This window comes from Protopterus annectens, chromosome 6.part1, assembly GCF_019279795.1.
Source record: "Protopterus annectens isolate FY-2018-M chromosome 6.part1, PAN1.0, whole genome shotgun sequence".
In the NCBI taxonomy this organism is placed as follows: domain Eukaryota; kingdom Metazoa; phylum Chordata; order Ceratodontiformes; family Protopteridae; genus Protopterus; species Protopterus annectens.
This window is the reverse complement of record NC_056738.1, coordinates 160067587-160087560: the sequence shown is the minus strand read 5'-3', so window position 1 is coordinate 160087560 and position 19974 is coordinate 160067587.

Below are 19974 nucleotides of genomic sequence, written 5' to 3'. Positions count from 1 at the left end.
TTAAATCCTTCACCATCAAAATCAGTCCTAACTGCCTCTGCTATATTTGTATCAGGCTCCACAGGCCCTGCAACACTCTCAGCTCTGTGACTCAGTTCTGAGCCCGCTCCTGATTGGCATCTACTTCTCAGAAGTCAAGACTAAATTTCAAGGCCTCTGACTCACCAGGCTCACAGATGATTGTAAACTGGGAGTCATTCTGTATTCCCTCAAAGACACCAACATTTTGCAAGTAGGTTTAACACAGATAAATGACTGGTGCCAAAGCCATTGCCTAAAACTCAATGCCAAAAAATGCATTATAATATTCTTTGGGAAACTGTCAATGCAGGTTAATTATTCAATTGATAAAATGTCCCTAAGAGTCAACCCAGAATTAAGGAATCTGGGAACATAAGTAGTCAACAATTCGGCGTTTGACGAACACATAATTAAGATAATAAGAAAATCATTCTATGTTGCCCAACTTATCCAGGTCCAATGAAGTTAGAGGACCACTCTACTTGGCCCTTCTCACACCTGTCATTGAATACAATACCCCCTTTGGAATGAATCTAACCAAACCCTTGCAACAGTTGGAATGCCCACAGATGCTTCTCACCAGGAGAATTCAGGACATGAACACCCTTTCCTACAATGATGCCTAAAACCTCTGTCCCTGTATTCAGTGTCCTACAGGCTGCTGAGAGGGTATCTTTCCCTGGCTTACAGGTCTTCCTCAGACCCAGCCCTGATGGATCTTTTGAACATGTGCAGAGCAAACAGCACCAGAAACACTAGATCCAGGAATCTGAACTTCACTTGTGACATGAAAAGAACATGATGGAGAGACAGTTATGTGTTCCAAGGTATCCCTGCACTATGGAATAGGGCCCTCATCCATGTAAAATACAATTTATCCCCGACCCTATTCAAATGAAGCCTTGACAATTGGATGGTGAATTGTAAAATTACCCTCAGTGTGGCACCATGTCCCTTATGGACAGAGACTGTCAGTAAGAAAAGTATTATCCTAACTAACACCCTCCCTCTACAAGTCCTTGGTTATCTCCATACTAACATGCACCTCCCCCCACATATATGCCCATGATATTCAGGAAACAAATGGTTTGGGGTGCACAGCCAGACTTGTAAGGGCCCTAGCTGTCATTAGCCTAGTAACACCCTATGATCCTGTTATCAAATGCTGTGATGAAAGTGTTTGGGCCAAGGAGCAGCCTTCAGGCACCACATAGTGGCTCAGACCAAAAACAAAAGGGGTCCCTTACTTACATACACCAATAAACACACTATTCACATTATTTACATGTCCATTTTTGCATATTTGCATATTTACAGCCTTCATACCTTTTACATTTTTTTCTTGAAAACAGGCTACTGACCTTGTAGAACTAACCCATTCTACAAAGGGTAAATAAATGTGATAAATCTGTGGTCAGTTAGGAATGTAAAGAGAGAACATGCTAAAGTACAATTCTTTGTGCATATTGTCTTCAACCATATAAATAATTGTTTTCTTTGTGTTTGGCCTTTGTGTGTATTATAATGCAATAACTAACCTCTAACATGTTGCAACACAAACAGCACTGGTTAACATGTGGAATTAGAGGGAATCAATATTCTCAGAGTGGCACATTATGCTAGAATCACTACAGACTTTCAAGAAAAGGTTATATACTCTCAAACACCCAAAAGCTATGCCAAGTAGTACTGACTCATCAAACCTTTGTTGATGAATAAAGAATATCACCACTTACAACACCTGGCTTCATAAACTGATGAAAACTTCTCTGCAGTGGGACAAATATGACTTGTACCATTAAGTATTATTACCTGCTGAGTTGTTTTTGATTAGTTTTTGTTTTCTTCAAGTTTCTATTGAAGTATGTTTACTATTAGTTTTGTTTTTCTTGCCCTCTCATGGTTGTTCCTTTATTCTTTTTTTTTTCAATTTCAACTCATGCAGAAATATTATAATTGTGAAAAAAAAATCTGTAAAATATCAGTCAGATTTTTGCCAGTTCTTAGAATTAGGGCCAATAATTGTATGATTGGCATTAAGGTAATTTCAGTTCCTACTTTTTAGAAATGGAACACGCAAAACCCCAGTTAGTGTGATCAGAAACAACTGCCTCGAGCTGTCGCATTGAAACAAACACCGTTTAGGCCTTCTAGTAAACAGACAGGAAATCATGTACAAAGATCACAAGGCAAATTAGTAAGGAAGAGCAGAAAATGGCTTGACAGGCAGGCAAGCTGGGCCTGTTGAAATCAGCCTCAATGAAATGACAGAAAGACAGATCAAATATAAATGCTAAAATAGTGGTTTGAACTGTTTCCTGTGTATCACACAACATACTATATAATTTCCTAGAACATAACATTTAAATTATTTATTTGGCTGACAAACAAAACAATAGAAAATGAATGAGTCTCATCAGTTGTTTTGACCTAGTAAAAGGCAGTAGTTAAGAAAACTAACATTTAAATACTTGAGCTTTCTGTATGCAACTAAAGTGAAAAAGTATGTAAAGCACTTTTAAAATCCTGAGAAACTTCTAGTTGTATAACAATAACAATTTTCTTCTACCCAGGGGACAGCTGCAGTAAATGATTGTTGATTAAGCAGCTCTGCTTTAAGCCTTAGCATTTAATTAGCCACTTCATTGAGTTAGTCCTTCATATATTCTAACTAAATAAATTAAACTTCTCCTATTGCGCAGACAGAAAGCATGATTCCATTGCATTAGATGCAATCATTTTGCTTAAGTGATCATTCTGCATTGCAGACATTCAGAATATCTGACTTAAGTGGACACTAGATTGTCTTGACCTTTTACACTGACATTTAATTATTCTTTATGGTCGTATATTACTTTGAATAACCCAGCTAATTGGATATTTTCACTTAATCAAAATAGCTATTCAAGAATTCAGTTCATCTGTATATCATTGTTCAGGCAATGCATTTCAAGGAAGCAAGCAACTCTCTCAAAAGGCCATCAAACATTTCTAAACCATAGGCACTCATCTAAAATTGCCATAAAATCTCAATACTTCATTCATAAGGAATAAACAAATGCTACCATTAAGCAATGTTGAATCCCACTGGCCGATATAAAACACTGTTAGGAAATGCTAACTATTCATATACCTTCTCCTTGTCTGTTTCTAACATTACCGCAGATTATATCAAATGATATACATGCAGTAACCCTCTAGCACAAGTGACCATCATACCCATGCAGTTAACTCTCATCAGGTTATTTGGACCATCTTCCAAAATTCTTCTTTAAATGTATTTCAGCAATATGTATAGACACACACACACACACACACACACACACACACACACACACACACACACACACCAGCACCAATAAAAATCTATAACTACTGTTACAGGCAGATGATGTACCACTCCTAAAAAAATAAGAACTGACTCAAAATACTCAGTTTGTTTAACAACAGGACGTAATAAGGGCTTCCAATGGTATGAATAAAAAAAAAAAACTGCTGTTATGTCTGATATAACTAAAAGTATCCAAAACCAGAATTGTACAGGTCTCAAGGGAATTTTCACTTTTGCAATAAAATATGCATATGCTTCATTTCATATTTCCATAGGTATATACTAGGTTAATGACCACCAGGGCCTTTATAAGCCTAGCCATGCAACCCAACACAATAGCCCCTGTGTAACATGATGATGTATTTAGAGGGGTATGCTAGTTAGGAGGTTGCTAAAGGTTTAGTGAGTGCGTGTTTATGTGTGGAGGGGGGTATGTTAGTTAGGAAATACTTACTGTTGGCCTCTGTCTATCAGAGACATGATGGTCGCACTAAAAGGTATATTTGTGACTTTGCATGCAATGGTCAAGTTTATGTTTGGATAGCATTAGGGATGGGTTCTGCTTCACATTTATGAAAAGCCTGTTCTAGAGTGTGGGGATGCTTTGAGACACAGGTATGGGAAGCCTCTTCCAGAGTGTGGAGATCCTTTGAGTAACATCTGGCTTGTAGTATGTTCAATTTATATCGCAAGCAAAGTTTAACTCCTTGGACCTAGTGTTTCTGGTGCCATTCATTTTACAGATGTTCAAAAGGTCCATCAGGGCTGGATCTGTGGATACCTTATATGACAGGCATAGATTGTTTCTAAGTTATCTGTAGGAGACTGAGTATAGAAATAGGGCTTTAAGGCAATCTGTATAGGACAATGTGTTATTAGTCTGGATTCTCTGGGTGAGGAGCCTCTGTGGGCATTCCAATTGTTGCAAGTGCCTGGTCGGGTACATGCCAAAGGGGGCATTGTACTCAACAATAGATTGGATAGAGGCTGAGTAAAGTGGTCCTATATCTTTTTTGGAACTAGATTCCATACCCTTACTTATAGGTTGGATGACATAGAATGATTTTCTTACTATATTGACTATGTGGCATTCGCAAGACATGCATGAAAGGGCGTGCCTTCGTTGAAGGTTGGGAGTTGAGCTGGCACCTTGGCACCGTAAAAATCTACTGCCAATCATTAGCGGACGAGAGTTCCGCTGTGGTGACCCCTAACCGGGAAAAGCCAAAAGAAGAACAACAATTGACTATGTGCTGGTCAAAGGTCAGATTACTGTCTATATATGTTCCCAGATCCCTAACTATTTAGTCAGCTCTTAGGGGAGTCTTATCAATGGAGTAATTAACCTGGGAGGAATTTTTCCCAAAAGGCACTATAAAGCAACTTTTTGGAATTCTGTTTTAATCATTGGGTTTGGCACCAGTCATTTTTTTCGTGATAGACCCTCTTGCAGCATATTAGTGTCATGGGGTAATCTATGAAAGCTCCCAATTTGTAGTGAGCCAAAGGCCCTTGACATTAGCATTAACCTCCAAGAAGAAGATGCCAAACATGATTGGGCCCAGCACGTAGCCCTGAGGTACTCCACTGGCAACTTATCTGTTAGCTGAGGTGATCACACCAAGGCTGACTTCATGGGTCTTATCTGTAAGACAGCTGGAAATTTGGTGAGTTATGTACATATTTTAGCCTAGTTTGGTGAGTTTGTCAACAATACCCGAGTGGAGTATTGTATTGAATACCTTAGCCAGGACTAGGTAGGTGGTATGCACAGTTTTCCCCTCATCCATTGCCTCTTAAAGAAATCCAGGTTTAGAAGGCATGACCTTCCTTGATGAAGCTAGACTGGGTTGGGTCCAGTGTCTGAAGGTTGCCTAAATCTTTGCTGATCATTTCCATGATAATTCATTTGATGGCTTTGTGTATTAGACTAGACAGACTAATGGGTCTGTAGTTTCTGGGGTCAGTTGATGGTCCACCCTTGAGAAGATGGATAACCATTTCAGTCCTCCATCCATGTGGTACATAGCCTGTTTTGAGGCTGTAGGTGAAAAATCACTCAAGGTCTCCTGACAGATCACGTTTCAAGCTATTTAGTAGGCAACCCAGTTATCTGTCAGGGCCCGGCTTTAGTGAGTGAAACCATGACCTGGACTCTGCTAATAGTTGGAGGGGTTTTGCTAGCAGGGATTTCACTGGGGAGGCAGAGGGAGGATGGGAGTGAAGTTAGAGCTCAGTTTGTCAGCCAATAGATTCACTATGTCTCTGTCCTCCGTGAAGGTGGTACCATCTACCATCAGTTCAGCAAATAGCTTTGTACTTCCTTTAAGGTTTCTGAGATATCTGTAGGAGGCCTTGCGCTTGTCTTTAGCTTGAGAGGCTATCTTGGCCTCATAATTCACCTTGTTGCATTTAATTAGTCCTCTTGGTTTCATGATTAGTTGAACTGGTGACCTCTTGTCTTTATGAGATTTGCTATTTCTGATTTTGGCCATGACATTTTTCCTATTGTTATATACCCTATTAAAATAAGGATTCTACCAGTGGGGTTTAATTTGGGGTTACTTCTGGTAGGTACAGCAGCTTCTATGCAGTCATTTTCATGGTTGCAGGGCTTCTGTGAACAATGTAACATAGGTTGATGTGGACTTGGGTTTTGGAGGAGCATTGAATTTAAGAAAAACTGTCACTTATTAGGATGTAGTTTGCTTTAGAACAGTTCCTAGGTTTTGCTGTGTTTTCCATATTGATTTTATTTTGAAGGAGACAGCTTTGTGATCTGACTCCACCAGGGAGGATGTAACACAGGGGTAGGGGTGCAGTGCTCTCCCATACTAGTGAACTATGCACTGATCTGATCAAGGGTATCTGCGTTAATAATGTCCAGGAAACACTATGCCTGCAGGTTGGAGGCAGTGTATGTTTCACAATCTATAGAGGGTTAGTTGAAGTCTCCCATGAACAGGGTATTTGGCTCAATGGTGACTGCCTTCAGCAGGTCTAGGTACGTGTTACGGGATTCTTATGGCATAGATGGTGACCTATATCTTGCTAGGATATGGTAAGGGACTTTATCCATGGTGATTTGCACATGGATAAACTCCAGGGAATCATCTTGTTAACCCAACCTAAAGGTATACTTGCTGCTAATATTGATTGTGACACCTCCACGTTAGCCATATCTATGTCATTGATGATATAAATGTTTGGAAAGCACTGAAGCCTTGCACTGCTGGAGTACTTTCTACAGCTTTAAACCAAGTCTCTGTAACAGCACAGATTTCTATATTCGCTAGAGTATGGACAGCTTTTAGGGTGTAGAGTTCCTTGATAAGGCTCCTAGCACTGAGCACTAACACCTTTAGGTTACTTTAGGTCTTATATGCTAAGTTGGTAGCTTTGTCAATTTAGCATTGCCTAAAAATGACTTTAAGGGGATGGATAAAGTTTTAGCCAATATGCAGTAGCTCATGGGGTACAGGTGCAGACTATCCTTAACAAAGCAATGTGGTCTGTTAACAATGTCCTCCCATGCTGATAGATATTGGAATGACACCAGAAACTAAGCCACTTGTTAAAGTCAATCATTTTTTGTTCCTACTGGGGCATCAACCTTGGTGAAGGTAGAATGTTGATCAATGTAAGGCACATACTGTTTGAGGCAATATTCAGAGAGATACATAATACCTCTATTCATATATTCCAGTGAGGCACATCTCAGGTGATTTATACCAACATGGACTGTGACAGAATCATACTGATACCAATGAGGCATTGACCTGAGTGTATGAGTATTCAGGCAGATCCTAGCTCCAGATAAGCAACTAACCCTTATATTCTCATTGTCCCTTCTGGTGAGAGGGTCATCTGTGTGTCATAGAATGGAGTCTCCTATGGCAAGAATCCTGGGTAAATTGTTTTCCTGCCTTATAGGCTTTGTTATTTGGGGTCCATTGGGTGTAGGCATATGTATGGTGTTTGGTGTTACTTTGGGCCTGTGCTTTAGAGATTGTTGAGGATAGGTGTTCCCATTTGTAAGCTTAGGCAATTTCTGAGGTTGGGGAAGATTGTTTTTATTGCTTCACCATAAGATGGTCTATGTGTGTGGTGGGCACTATGTGTAGTGGATGTAGTATGTGTGATCTTGACAACTTTGTTTACAGCCAAGGTTTTTGCCTCCAAAGAAATTGTGTATGTGCATCTCTCACATACTGTGTTATTTTCTTTAAGGTTTAAAAGGTTGTCTGTGAACATGAGGCAGTTGTGATATTTTCTTAAGATGCCCATATCTATCAAGATGGCTACAGAGACATTTGTAAACTGCGTATCCATGTTGTCTTGACCTCTATTAGAGTAGGGATCATGGTTTGAGGACTGGGTTATACAGAGGTCTCCTAAAGTTGTCTCTAGGGTTAGGGACTAGATTTAGATACTGCTAAAATATGCTATTAGTGCTGTTATATGCACAAGCTAGCTTCTCTAAATGTAACTCTATGCAATACCTCACTACGCTCCCAGTTACAGTCCTAATACTAGTTATACTGGTAAACATTATTGTCCAAACATTTGTGTCTGTACAGAGCACTACCAGCCATCACTGTGCAGTGAGCAGCTCCCCGCAAACATGCCTAATTTCAACAGATAACAAACTGAAATTTGACTCATGAATGCTCTGGGCAGTAAGTGACTACATGACCTCTTCTGGAGAGCTTCCCAACTCAGAAAGACCAAGCAAAGCCTTTTGCCAAAAGATGGATGATCGGGAATTCTTAATGTAAAAACACAGCAAAAAAAAAAGAACTCTCAAGGGCAATACAACAACAAAACAGCTTATTCCCTGGCTAAATCACCCTACAGCAATGAGACTTAAATGTAAACTGTCTAGAAAGCAACACTTAAAGAAAACAGGTGATCTTTACACCAAAAGTACTTTAAAATGCTCTTTAAATGCAGTAAATTAGAAGCCATCAATTAAATAATGAATTGCAAGTGCAGTAAGTCAAATACTGTAACTTACCTTTGCCTGGATAATGACACCAATACAATGGACACATTTCTCAATCACAGTTGAGGAGACCAAGCTTTGCTGAGCTCTCTGCAATGAGTACAGAACCAAGCAAATGTGCCTAATTTATAGCAATAGGAAAGAATTTGTATCTATCTCCTGAGCCACCTGGCCAATAAACAACTATACTTTGAGCTCTTCTAGAGTGCTTCCCAACTCAGAAGAACCAAGCAAACAACTTCTGCCACAAGATCGATGATCTGGTCTTCTTAACCTAAAAACATACCAAAAAAGGAACCCTCAAGTGCAATGCAAGAACAAAACAACTTATTCCCTGGCTAGATCACCCTACAGGAAGGAGATTTAAACGAAAACAGTTCAGAAAGCAGCACTTTTAGAAGATAAACAATTTTTGTTTCACCAAACATATTTTAAAAGCTCTTTAAAGGCAGTAAAACAGTAGCTATCAGTTAAATAATCAGGAGCAAGTGAAGCAAATCAAATATAATAAAGATGATTTCAAAGCACAGTAGCAGCAGCTAGACCAAAGAGAAGCAAATACACTTTATATTGGAAAAATGCAGAAAAATGCAACAAAAAGTTTGAAAACATGGCAACAGTCCTCAGAAATAATATAATGGCCCTCTGCTCCTTCTCTCACCAGGAGAAAAAAGAAATATCAATCCCAAACTGATTCTTGAAAAACAGTTCTCAAGATCTCCAGTAATTGGTAACCTAATCCCAGATGTTACAGATTTCAAAAGTAAGATGGAAAGAAGGGAATAAAACTCTTGAATATTTCAGTGTGCACTGAATGAGTGGGGGTGATACGAAACAGAAGCTAACACAGGCTTTCAGAGTCTAAGGGCAAGCCTTGCCAGTTTGATCGTTCAGTACCCAGTAGAACAAGTAGGTAAGATAGGATGGAAAAAGGCTTATAAAACTAAATTTAGAGTAGGGGTGGGCAACTTAAAAGCCACCAAATTTAAAATGCACAATAGAAAATTGGTGCATGGAAAAACTTCAGGCCTACAGATATCTCAAAACAGGAAATCAAAGCAATAACTAAACTGCAAAACAGAACAGGCACTGCAGAAGGCAGATCTAAGTGGCTAAAGAAATTGCAGACACAAAGAAAGTAAATAAAATGACTTCCCTTGCTTATTTTCTGTTTATAAAACTCCAGCAGTAAGCCAAATAATTGTTTATTTGCAATGGTTGCCCAAGCCTTATTGCTCTGTGCTAAAATTACAGTGCCTTTATATGTAGTTGGGTGGCGCATTGGTGCAGCTGTTAGCATTGTTGCCTCACAGCAAGAAGTACTCAGGTTCAATTCTCATATGGGGTGCCTTCTGTGCAGAGTCTGCATGTCCTCCCTGCATTCATGTGGGTTTCCTCCTCCATTCTAAAGATGTGTCTGGAGCATTTCTCCCTGGCCCTCTACTGAAAATGGACTCTCTCCCAGTTGGACTTTCCAGGTAAGCAAATGTTAAATAAATAAATAAAATATGTGTACACTGTAAAATAATGCTGAATATTCTACTGTTGTTTGTGTGCTTAACATACTCTGCACACTGTGTTCTATATATATGTGTGTGAGCTTAACCTGAGATAATTGATATGTAGTAGACATAACACGGTGATCACTGTGAAGATATGTGAAGGCTGCCAGCCCAGCCAGATAAAATTTTGTAGATAATTCTGTCATTTGTAAATATTAATATAAGCCACAGGCTTGTTCTCATAAATGGAAGAAAATGGTGTTAAATGTTGAACATCAAAATGTAACAACAGTGCAGTCTGCTGAAAGAAAGCTGATAAATCAAACCTTGTATGACTTTGATCTCAAACTCAGAGCTGTGATGTCTAAATCAGCAGATTATTTATGTTGTTTCCAGACCAGAGTCAGTTGCTAGAATTTGCATGTGTATTGTCTTTTATTGCTCTGGCTTCCTCACCAGCTGCAAGTTCAAAAGGGCTGTTACAGTCTGGGTTTCTGTTAGCCTGGGAACCACAGAAATTATGTAATCTGAAATGAGTCAGTAGTACTGTGTTATCAATTTAAGGACAGAGAGACTCAGGGCATTTGGTATTTGTCTTCAGAACATTCAACATCACCAGCACTGTATTGATCTATATGTAAGTTTATTTTAGAATTGTGTTTGTTCTTAGATATAGGAAATAGGAAGATTAGACTAGTTGTTTTTTTCTGTCTTGATGTCAGAACTAATCAACTGTATCATTTTAAGCATTTTCCTGTGATCTCTAAACTCTTGACTAGCACTGTGTAGTAAGAAGTGTTGTCTTATGTTCTTATTATTTATTATTAAATATTTTTAAACCTTTCAACTGTGGCTGTTTTGTGTAGAGATAATTTAAGCTCTAGAGTACATTGTATGTATATAGTGATACTGTCCAAGCCACCCCAAATAAGCCATGCTGTTCAGTCACACTTACCAGTTGGATAATAATATTGCACAGTAATAATTGGACACCCTTTGATAAAGGCCTTATTAGTAGCTGATATTAGTGGTTGGTGGCGATGATTACTACCTTATAGCCTGGACAGAAGGGGCATAGCTGGAGAACCTGTGCCAGCCTTCCCCAGGAGTGTCTGTGTGTTTGTATATAACTCATATCCCAAAGTGTGTGTGTGTGTCAGCTACTTGGTCAGGGACAGGAAACACTAGTTGGACAGAGAGGGTGCTGGAGGTTTTAGCTGGACCCTATAGCTCTGCCAGTGGGGAGTCTTACTAGGGATCTGGAGAGAAAGGGAGAAACCAGCCCCAGACTGACTGTGATCTCTGTGTGCTCTTAAGGGAAATTGTACTTTACTGTGTATTTGATATCATTCCCAATGTGGATGCCCCTCACTGGTGTTAGTGGTGAGGACTGAGGCTCCTTGATTGCTGGGCCAGTGCATGGCCATCACATATTAATTGTTTGGCAGTGGTGGGATATCCACTCCACATATTAATTGGCTGGCAAATACTAACTGGCTTGTAGTGGTGTGGGTAGTGTGAATTCCTGTAGCTTGTGTACAGTAATCTCTGAGGGTGTATTTGTACTCTAAATCAGCCATGCAGTGAATACTCTGTGTTCAGATCACAATTGTTTTATTTCTTTTGTTAGCTTAGTTAGTCAGGGAGAGCAGGCAAGCATGTGAGCAGAGGAATACGGAAAGTTGACAAGGAGCCAGCTAGCTGAGATGTGACAGGCTAGGGGACTGGTGCATGGAAACCTCACTAAGGCAGACATGATTGCAGTTTTGGTCACAGCTGCATCAGAAAACAGCAATCAGGAGGACGATCAGACTGGTAGTAGAGGTGTACAACACTCAGAGAATGGACAGCTCAACTTTTCTGCAGAGGACTTAAAAATCCATCAGGAGGCCAGGCGTTTGGAAACAGAAGCAGCAGAGAGACTGATACATCTACAGGCTGAGGAGAATGAGAAACTGCTATGCCAGGAAGCTGAGGAGAAAGAAAGGCAGAGGCAGCATGAAAAGGAGATGCTGACTCTTTGCCAGAGTCATGGAGGTAATGGGGAAGGGAGTAACAAGACCCCAGAAGCACAAAAGGTCAGTAAATTCTTCCACGGTTTAAAGAGGGGGATAATTTTTATAGTTTCATTTATATGTTTGAAGGGTATGTAAACAGTATGATGTTGACCAAAGGCTCTGGATATGGTCCCTGACCCCCTTACTCCATGGCAAAGCTGTAACTGTTTTGTCCAAAATGTCTAACATTGACTGTTTTAATTATACTGCTGTTAAGAATTGCTTGTTAGAATATTTTAAGCTAACACCTGAAATTGATAGGAAAAAGTTTTGAGAGGCACAGACACAAGGCAGATGAAAGTGTGCGTGAATATGTTGCTGAACTGAGAACTTATTTTCATAGGTGGGTGAGTGGATGTCAGGTCACCACTTTTTAAGGGCTGGCAGACCTTTTGGTGAGGGAACATACCCTTAGCACTTTGCCTGAGGACATGAGGATCTGGTTAGCTGATAGACAATGTGCTACTTCAGAGGAGTTGATGAAGAAGGGAGACCTATACCTAGCAAGCAGGGCATCCCTGCACAGGAAAGGGACACCCAGTACTGCTCATCTGTCTAAAGGAACCCATGGTGGGCAGCACAGACTGTACCAACAGAATCTACCAGTAGCAGGGGAAGCCACTAGTCCAGGTATATGTCTAGGACATAGGGTTAAATGTTTTGATTGCAACCAGTGGGGACATGTGGCATACAGATGTCCACAGAGGCAAGGTGGGGAACAAAAGGTGAGGGGGCCAGTAAGTGGGAAAGACAAAATGCCAACAGAAGGTTGTCTTGAGACAATAAGGGTACCCAACTACCACAAAAGGTTATATACTATCATAGTGAATAGCAAAGAGGCCATTGCTAAGAGATACACAGACTCTGACATAACCATCGTGAAGCCTACAATGGTTACGAAGGAGCACTACTTGCCTGGGTGATCTACTCCAATCAGAGCTTTAGGAGGGATCCCATTCCAAATACCTTTGGCTAGGGTTTACCTTGACTGGGAGGGTGGAAAAGGAAGCCAGAAAGTAGGTGTGCTTGAAGATATCCCTGCAGATGTCCTGATAGGGAATGATTTTGATAGTGCAGTACCATGTGCTTGTGCAGTTACCTACAGTCAGGCTTGGACACAAGCATTTGAGTCTGGTAGCCTGGGGGATACTCAGACAGACTACATACTTGCAGCCAAGACTGCTGAGGTGGTTACTTCAGGGTGGGAGCTAACCTATAGCAGTGAGAGTGAAGGTGAGCCACAGCTACTTGTGGGTACTGATGTTCCCTTGGACAATCTGACTGCAAAGGTAGAGGTGAGTAGCAGTACCCAGGCTGATAATGAGGCACCGCTGTCAGAGGATGCCAGGCTTCCTGTGGATGGGGAGCTGGGAAGGGTTGCAAAGAGAGAGTTGAGAGAGGCTCAGCTCTCAGACCCTACATTGCAAGGCCTGAGGCAGGTAGCTAGTAAGGCACCTGATTCTCAAGGTAAGGGGGAATCTGTATACTGGGACAAATGGTTACTGTATAGAGAGTGGAACCCTGAGAGGGGGCTAGAAGTTGAGAAAATACAGCATTTGGTAGTGCCTAGAGCCGACTGTCTGGTGCTTATAGCCATAGCCCATGATATTCCCTTTGCAGGTCATATGAGCATAAAACTTACATATTATGCAGAACTTCTATTGTCCTGGAATTTCCAGGGATGTAACAGGGTACTGCAGGACCTGTGAGCAGTGCCAGAATGTAGGCAAGGCAGGAGACAAGGTGAGGACTCCTTTGATGCTTTTGCCTGTGATTGAGGAGCCATTTGAGAGGGTAGCTATGGATATTGTGGAGCCTCTGAGTACCCCAAGTTCCACAGGGAAAAAGTATATCCTAGTGGTGGTAGATTATACTACAAGATACCCTGAGGCATTGGCTTTGTCCTCCATTGAGGCAGAAAAGGTGGCAAATGCTTTGTTAAAGATTTTCAGCAGGGTAGGTTTCCCAAAAGAAATACTGACTGACAGAGGTACCAATTTCATGTCAGACCTGCTGTCTTGTCTGTGGAAGTACAGTGGCGTGAAACACCAGAGGATCACCCCCTACTATCCCCAGACTAATGGTCTTGTTGAGAGGTTAAACTGTACAATTAAGTCCATGCTACAGGCATTTTCAGACCAGTTTAGGAGGAAGTGGGACAAATATTTGCCCAATCAGTTGTTTGCTTACAGAGAGGTTCCCCAGGAATCCACAGGTTTTTCACCCTTTGAGTTGCTGTATGGGCATAAGGTGAGGGGACCTCTTGATTTAATTTGTGATGAGTGGGAAGGTGAGTGTGAATCTCACAAGGAGTCTGTTGTGGCATATGTCCTAAACCTCAGGACAAGACTCAGGGAACTCATGGGCTTGGCCCAGAATAACCTGGCAGAAGCCCAGCGACAGAAAAAGGTATGGTATGACAGGAATGCATGAGCTAGAGAGTGTGCTGTAGGGCAGCAGGTAATGATTCTCATTCCTGTCAGACACAACAAGCTGTAAGCAGCTTGGGAAGGACCTTGCAAGGTGGTAAGAAAGGTAAGTGATGTTAACAACTTGGTAGAACTGCTAGGCAGGAGGCTGGGGCACAAATTGTATCATGTTAACATGATGAAACCTTACCATGATAGGAAGGACCTTGTGCTGAATATTTGGAGTGTGTTGCAGGAGGAGTCGGAGGGAGATCTGGTGACTGATTCCCTCAGTGAGGCTTGGACTGACACCTCAGTGGAAGGGGTGCAATGTCCCAGCAACTATCTCCTACTCAGCTTCGAGAAATCCGAACAGTGTTACAGGAGTTTGGGGATGTGTTCACTGGGAAACCAAGGTGCACCCACCTGGTGCAGCACCAGGTGGATACAGGGCAACAAAGGCCTATTAGGCAGGCCCCTTATAGGGTGCCTGAGAGAGTCAAACAGACTCTAATGGAGGAGATACAGGAAATGTTGGAACTAGGGGTAATTCAAAAGTCCAGCAGTCACTGGGCCTCACCAGTAATGCTGATGCCAAAGAAGTGGGGCAGCACCAGGTTCTGTGTGGACTACAGAAAATTAAATAGTCACACAGAGTCAGAAGCTTACGCCAGGCCTAGGACAGATGAGGCCCTAGAGCAGCTGGGTGGGGCTAAGTGTCTTACAACTATTGATCTTACCAAGGGTTACTGGTGGGTTCCCTTGACTCTCAGTGCTAAAGAGAAGTCAGCATTTGTGACTCCTTTTGGTTTGTATGAGTTCACAAAGATGCCCATTGGGATGAAAAATGCCCCAGCAACTTTCTATAGGTTGGTAGATCATATACTAGCAGGAGCAGGAGACTTTGCCCTTGCTTACCTAGATGATATTGCCATTCCTGGCAAGAGCACATTCAACATGTCAGGGAGGTACTGGGCAGACTACAGAGGGCAGGGTTAACCATTAAGCTGGGAAAATGTCAGGTGGGTATGGCAGAGGTCTTCTACCTGGGACATAGAGTGGGGAGTGGTAAGATCAGACCAGAACCTGCCAAAGTGGAAGCAATTCAGGCATGGCCTGCACCTCTTACCAAAAAGCAGATGAGGGCATTCATAGGGACAGCAGGGTACTGCAGAAAGTTCATCCCCAGTTATAGTACCATAGCTGCTCCCCCTCATAGACCTGACAAGGAAGAACAGGCCATATAAGGTAGTGTGGACCACAGCATGTGAGCAGGCATTCAAAAAGTTTAAAGAAGCTTTGGGAGGACCCCCTGTGTTAGCCAGTTCAGATTACAGCAAATAATTTGTTGTGCACGTGGATACTTCAGACCATGGGGTGAGGGCTGTACTTAGCCAGATTTCTTCAGAGGGAGAAGAGCACCCAGTGGTTTATCTCAGTCATAGGCTCCAACCCAGGGAGGAATGCTATCAGCTGTAGAAAAGGAATGTCTCACCATAGTGTGGGCACTGCAGAAACTTCAGCCTTATCTGTATGGAAGAAAATTCACTGTAGCGACAGATCACAATCTCCTAACATGGTTAAATAGAGCCAGTCAGCAAAATGCCAAGTTGCTAAGATGGAGCTTAAGGTTGCAAGCATATGATATGGCAGTGCAGCACTGCAGTGGGAGTAGCAATGCCTACACAGAAGGGCTCTCAAGACAGGGAATGGGGTAGGGTATACTTAGATAGACCTAACCCTCTCAAGCAACATTTCTCAAGGGTCACTTAAAAAACTAGCTTGCGTTCTCTGGGGGTGGGGGGGTATGTGAAGATATGTAAAGGCTGCCAGCCCAGCCAGATAAAAGTTTGTAGATAATTCTGTCATTTGTAAATATTAATATAAGCCACAGGCTTGTTCTCTTAAATGGAAGAAAATGGTGTTAAATGTTGAATGTTAAAAATGTAACAATAGTGCACTCTGCTGGAAGAAAGCTGATAAGTCAAGCCTTGTAAGACTATGATCTCATACTCAGAGCCATAATGTCTAAATCAGCAGATTCTTTCTGATGTTTTGAGACCAGAGTCAATTGCTAGAATTTGCATGTATAGTGTTTTTTATTGCTCTGGCTTCCTCACCAGCTGCAAGATCAAAAGGGCTATTACACTCTGGGTTTCTATTAGCATGGGAACCAGAGAGAAATGATGTAATCTGAAATGAGTCTGTGTGTTTGTATATAATTCATATCCCAAAGTCTGTGCATGTCAGCTACTTGGGCAGGGGCATGAAGCACTGGTTGGACAGAGAGGGTGCTGGAGGTTTTAACCTGACCACTAGGCTGAGATCTGGACCCTAAAGCTGTGCCAGTGGGGAGTCTTATTGGGGATCTGGAGAGAAAGCGAGAAACCAGCCCCAGACTGACTGTGATCTCTGCGTGCTCTTAAGGGAAATTGTACTTTAGTATGTGTGTATTGTTATCTTCCCCATGAGAATGTCCCATATTGGTGTTAGTGATGAGGATTGAGGCTCCTTAATTGCTGGGACAGTGCATGGGCATCACAGTCACCTCTTAAATTATTTATCTTTATTTATTTATTTGCATTTGTCTACTGGGAAAGTCCACTGGGCCAGGATAGTCCACTTTCAGTGCAGGCCCGGGGAGTAAAGCTCCAATGAAATAAAAGAGATTACAGAAACATACTCATATTTCAAATTTCAAGAAATACAAAATATCAAAGAAATTACCAGGTGCACACAGATTATAAATTTCATAAGAATGTCATAGAAATTACACAGCATGCTAAAAACTTATGGAAATAAACTTGATAAAGAAAATAATGGAGCCAAAGGACTGAATGTGGTGCAAGTATAGATGGACAGTAATAACAAGATATATTACAGAGTACAATACAAGAAAGAAAGAAAAAAGAGAACACAAAAGTGTAAGGGTTTGACATTAAAAGCAGAACAATAAGTTAGAATCTAAGAAAGATCTTAAAGAGAAAGGCATGAAGGGTGTTACTTTATACTTTCAAAAAGTGAAGGAATGGCATGGCTAGGATGTTGAACTGATAGCTGCACTTCATTTCAGCTCTCTTACCTCAATACAATTCCTGACAGGAATTTTACAAAATAATATTTAATCTGAAGAAATATTTATTGCTAACTTATTTCTAATAACTTCGAGCATCTATAAGAAAACATTTATTGTCAGAACTTGAATAATTCCTGTCAAATTAATTACTGGAAAATCAGCAGCAATATCAGCTTCACAGCATGAGTCATCTAAGGAATTCAGCACAAGACTCTTCTCTCAAAAAAGACCTGCAATCTCTCATTACAAATATACAGGAATTTACAATAAAAATTGACAAGATGGACAATAAAATAGATACTTTTAAAGAAAAGTGCTCACAACAACTAGAACAGCTTCAAGAAATGTTTACTCAGTAGAAAGGACAGATATCACTTATTGAACATTCATTAAATGACATTGACACTAGAGTCCAAATTGTAGAACAAAAACTGAATTCTTACTTCAACAGAACACATATTTACTAGAAAAGCTTGATGATATGGAAAATTGAACAAGAAGAAATAATATTAGAATATATGGTCTACCAGAAAAAGCTGAAGGGGACAATATGATAAACTTTCCTACCACCTGGATACCAGATGTAACAAAAATACCTGAAGCTCTTTCATATGGTATAGAATGTGCGCATAGATCACTGTTTTTTTCTGTCTTGATGTCAGAACTAATCAACTGTATCATTTTAAGCATTTTCCTGTGATCTCTGAACTCTTGACTAGCAATGTGTAGTAAGAAGTATTGTCTTGTGTTCTTATTATTTATTATTAAATATTTTTAAACCTTTCAACTGTGGCTGTTTTGTGTAGAGATAATTTAAGCTCTAGAGTACATTGTATGTATATAGTGATACTGTCCAAGCCACCCCAAATAAGCCATGCTGTTCAGTCACACTTACCAGCTGGATAATAATATTTCACAGTAATAATTGGGCACCCTTTGATAAAGGCCTTATTAGTAGCTGATATTATTGGTTGGTGGCGATGATTACTACCTTATAGCCTGGACAGAAGGGGCATAGCTGGAGAACCTGTGCCAGCCTTCCCCAGGAGTGTCTGTGTGTTTGTATATAACTCATATCCCAAAGTGTGTGTGTGTCAGCTACTTGGGCAGGGACATGAAGCACTAGTTGGACAGAGAGGGTGCTGGAGGTTTTAGCTGGACCCTATAACTCTGCCAGTGGGGAGTCTTATTGGGGATCTGGAGAGAAAGGGAGAAACCAGCCCCAGACTGACTGTGATCTCTGTGTGCTCTTAAGGGAAATTGTACTTTACTGTGTATTTGTTATCCTTCCCAATGTGGATGCCCCTCACCGGTGTTAGTGGTGAGGACTGAGGCTCCTTGATTGCTGGGCCAGTGCACGGGCATCACATATTAATTGTTTGGCAGTGGTGGGATATCCACTCCACATATTAATTGGCTGGCAAATACTAATTGGCTTGTAGTGGTGTGGGTAGTGTGAATTCCTGTAGCTCGTGTACAGTGATCTCTGAAGGTGTTTTTGTACTCTAAATCAGCCATGCAGTGAATACTCAGAGTTCAGATCACAATTGTTTTATTTCTTTTGTTAGCTTAGTTAGTCAGGGAGAGCAGGCAAGTATGTGAGCAGAGGAATATGGAAAGCTGACAAGGAGCCAGCTAGCTGAGATGTGCCAGGCTAGGGGACTACTGCATGGAAACCTCACTAAGGCAGACGTGATTGCAGTTTTGGTCACAGCTGCATCAGAAAACAGCAATCAGGAGGACGATCAGACTGGCAGTGGAGGTGTACAACACTCAGAGAATGGACAGCTCAACTTTTCTGCAGAGGACTTAAAAATCTATCAGGAGGCCAGGTGTTTGGAAACAGAAGCAGCAGAGAGACTGATACATCTACAGGCTGAGGAGAATGAGAAACTGCTATGCCAGGAAGCTGAGGAGAAAGAAAGGCAGAGGAAGCATGAAAAGGAGATGCTGACTCTTTGCCAGAGTCATGGAGGTAATGGGCAAGGGAGTAACCAGACCCCAGAAGCACAAAAAGTCAGTAAATTTCTTCCACAGCTTAAAGAGGGGGATAATTTTTATAGTTTCATTTATATGTTGGAAGGGTATGTAAACAGTATGATGTTGACCAAAGGCTCTGGATATGGTCCCTGACCCCCTTACTCCATGATAAAGCTGTAACTGTTTTGTCCAAAATGTCTGACATTGACTGTTTTAATTATACTGCTGTTAAGAATTGCTTGTTAGAATATTTTAAGCTAACACCTGAAATCTATAGGGAAAAGTTTTGTGGGCACAGACACAAGGCAGATGAAAGTGTGCGTGAATATGTTGCTGAACTGAGCACTTATTTTCATAGGTGGGTGAGTGGATCTCAGGTCTCCACTTTTTAAGGGCTGGCAGACCTTTTGGTGAGGGAACATACCCTTCGCACTTTGCCTGAGGACATGAGGATCTGGTTAGCTGATGGACAATGTGCTACTTCAGAGGAGTTGGTGAAGAAGGGAGACCTATACCTAGCAAGCAGGGCATCCCTGCACAGGAAAGGGACACCCAGTACTGCTCATGTGTCTAAAGGGAACCATGGTGGGCAGC